Source organism: Vombatus ursinus, unplaced genomic scaffold (assembly GCF_900497805.2).
Source record: "Vombatus ursinus unplaced genomic scaffold, bare-nosed wombat genome assembly UNPS02009573.1, whole genome shotgun sequence".
NCBI classification, from domain to species: domain Eukaryota; kingdom Metazoa; phylum Chordata; class Mammalia; order Diprotodontia; family Vombatidae; genus Vombatus; species Vombatus ursinus.
This window is the reverse complement of record NW_020949351.1, coordinates 6,279,586-6,283,483: the sequence shown is the minus strand read 5'-3', so window position 1 is coordinate 6,283,483 and position 3,898 is coordinate 6,279,586.

Here is a 3,898-nt window from a genome sequence, read left to right as displayed (position 1 = left end):
CTTTCTTAAACTTCAGAAAGAGAAAGATCTGATGTCACTGAAGTTCCAGCTTTTATTTTTGCTGAATATATTAAAAAAAAGGAAAGAAACACATCTCTGTAGAGAACTTCTCTCTTCACTTATACAGTTATTAGATATATTTGAACACAGCTTTGCTTTCTTGTTTTGTATCAATGAATGACTAGAACTTCTATGTACAGGCCTAGTCTTCATACCAGAGATATTATATACCTCATTTGCACATCTATAAGCCTATGGAGCTTTGGATGGTTGCTTCATTTCCATGTCCTCACAACCAATGAGAATTCAGGTACCTAGATATAAGGGACTCAATTTTAGAAATCTCTGGAAATATATGTATAATTAATTTAATAAATATAAGAATAAAATAATTTCTCATGACAAGCATATAAGATGTAATAATTATCTATCACACAAAATTTCTAAACTTGATACTTATCAAGTTCACACAGTTTATAAGCCAGACAGAACATTTTCATGTTCCTAACCTAAAGCAAATTGAAGAATATGTCTGTGTTTTCAATCCTTTAAGGATCTAGCTTCATTAATTCATTGAAAATATAGACAACATTAAAAATACCTTTGATATTATGATAGGCAACTGAAATGTGGAAAGTTAGTATGTGCTCTTAGAAAAGCCTACACAAATGAAAGGCTGATATTTCTGTAAAGCCTCCTCTGCCAGTTGAATTTTTTTTTGTTTTCCCACATATGTCATATGTATGCATATAGACACAAATATGTATTTATAAATATACATGTGCTAATAAAGTCCTTCATCCAGGTATCTGGCAAAGACAGCAAATTCAACATATCTTTATGATCTGGAGGTTATACATCTCTACTCAAGGTCCCAAGCAAAAAGTCAAAATGTGTATCACTGGCTTCTTTTTCAAGATGACCACCAAACAGACAACAGCCAAATCCATTGAGTTGTAGAGATTTTTTCCCCCTAAGATCAATAGTTCTCCAAGGGCTTTATATTTACCTTTATCTTTATTCAGAGGACCCAAGCTAACTACTGTTTCATTTTTCTTCTTTCTTCCAGACTGATATCTGGAATGAATACACAGAAAATAGATTTTCTAGCTCTTGCAACCAAGAAAGAAATGGACCATCTGAACGTAGCATTTTGTGTCAAAGGAGATTGTAGCCAGAGTGTAAACATCCGAATTTTGGGTATCATCCTGGGGAAAAGCTCATCCAATGTCAAAGAGGGCATGGCAAAAGTAAGTTGCAAGGTCTATTTCCTACTCTGCTACAGCTCTCCTCTTGCCTTAGTCCTATATTCTGGAACAGCTGCTTCTTGAAATCCTGCATCACTGAAAAGATGCTGCAAAGGTGCCATAAAAAATCACAAAAGCTGTGTCTGTGGAGAATGCAGTAGCCATCTTCCCAGTAACATCCACCTCATGACTCAAGCACACTGGCTCGTTCTATATGATTCTGGTCCATTTTTCCTTATTGGCCAGCCAGAGATAGCCAACATGCTGGATTATTTCCTCTAGGTCTTTTCAAATCCATGAGTATGAGTGAAATATTTAGACTATTTTTTATACCTTACTCTCAATATAATACCAACTTACTTTCTTTGGGGATCATATGTTTCCAGAATGATATAATTTTTTGGCATAGATCAGAGGTGGGGGACCTGTAACCTCGAGGCCACATGTGGCCCTCTAAGTCCTAAAGTGAGGCCCTTTGGCCAAATCCAAACTTCACAGAACACAAATCCTTAATAAAATGATTTGTTCTGTGAAGTTTGGATTCAGACAAAGGGCCACACTTGAGGACCTAGAGGGCCTCATGTGGCCTCAAGGCCACACATTTCCCACCCCAGGCATAGGTTATAACTAGAAAGATGCTACAACTTCTTTGTTCTGTGAATATGGGTTTCTCCATTGACCTTCAGACTTTCTGAAATTAAGATCCTTTGGAGAATTTGATGTTTCCAGATTCAAAAACATAAATATTACCAGTAGAGCACATGTTCAGAAGTTGCATTTTTATGTCAAGTTGCTGCTTGGAATTCCCACTTACATCTCCTGCAAGGGAACTTGCCCCTGTCTACCCTATATTTGGAAAAATACTCTAATAGCAGCAATTGTTATAATAAATCAGCTGCTAAAAATGGAAACATCAGCAGTCAAAGTTGGCATATAGTACCAAAAAAGGAATAACCCATTATAGACAGTAAATTTATTCTATATTCTGAGGCCTTATTTTAGTTTTCTACTGCACCTCCCCCTAAATAACATAAAGCTTTATTTTTGGCAAGAAAATTTCATGCAAGTATCATAAGTATTCATCTCTAATAACAGAACACAGAAAGAACTATTGTATATTCATTGATGTAGGCCTATTTAGCTTTCAGCACATACTCCATATACCCAGGCCTTACTAAGTGGTAATTACTTTTGAGATTCAAAAAAGATATTATTAAACTAGTGAACCTCATTAACCTTATTTGCATAAAGTATAAACTAACTCTAAAAAATTCACAAAAATACATTTATTCAGGGTTAGGCTGGAATAATTCTGGTGTTTCAAATAAATAAATGAGGTTCTCCAAGTCCTTAAAACTTATAAACTAAAAATGCATTAATCATGTTTATATGTATTCTTATGAGCCATATAAATGTGTGCCATATTAATTAAGTAAGCATTCAGAAACTGATATTGTTGAACTGCTACTCAATGACTAATAAGGTTTCCTAAACCCTTAATATGTTTTTACATCTAAAGGGGAAACATAGATTAAAGTATTGAAAACTGTATTTTAACCCAACTTTCCTTATGAAGGACAAGTCTAATCAAATCAAATTTGCTAAAATGATTTAAATGTTTGCATTAAAATATTAACTTCCAGAGATGCATCTAAGATATCAAAAAATCAGCATTGATTTTTACCAAACAAAATTAATGCTTTAATGGAGAGATATTTGAAATTTTGTATTTGGTATTTAATATAAGAGTTGGGAAGTTCTTTTTGATATCTCAAAAGCGAAAAATTCTTAAATTCACTTATTAACAGAGAAAAAAATTCATGGTTTCCACTATTTAAACCATGCATTAGTAACAAATATGTTTCATCATGTTCATTTTTTTTCCTAATTTATTTTGACTTCATTTCATAGAATCATATGATATTAGAAGTGGAAGAGGCTTCAGAGGTTATAAAACATATTGTATAGAGGAATAAGACTTTGTCCTATGAAATTCAAACAATTGATTATCCAGCAACCTCCAAAAATATCTGGGGTGATTCAGCATTCCCTCTCCCAAAGTAGTCCATTTGCCTGTTGGAGAACTCTAATTGTTAGTAACATTATTCTTTCATTGAGCCAAAATCTACTTCTCTGAATCTTTCACCCATTGTGCTAATTCTACACTTTAGTCTAAAGACAAGAAGATTCTGATTGCTCTTTGATATAACATCTTTTCAAATATGTGAAAACAGCTAGTATACCTCCACTAGGTCTTTTTTTCTTATTTAGGCTAGATATTCCTTAAACCAAGTTTAAAATTTATATACACATGTATATAGAGAGACAGGGATTTGAAATTATACACAAGCACACATATAAAATACGTGTACATATACATAATATCAATATAATAAACCAATTTGAAATTATATATATATATAAATTGGGGAGTGGCTCTTATTTTAATAAATTTGGTTCAGTTCTCTATATGTCTCATCAGAGAAACATGCTTCATTTTTTTTTCACAATTACTATTGCTAATGTATTTCCCTTCAATCTATTCCCCCCACCCTGTCTATTTTATTTTCTCTCTCTTTTCACGCTGTTCCTCCTCAAAAGTGTTTGCTTCTGATCACACTCTCCCCCAATCTGCACTCTCTTCTATGAGC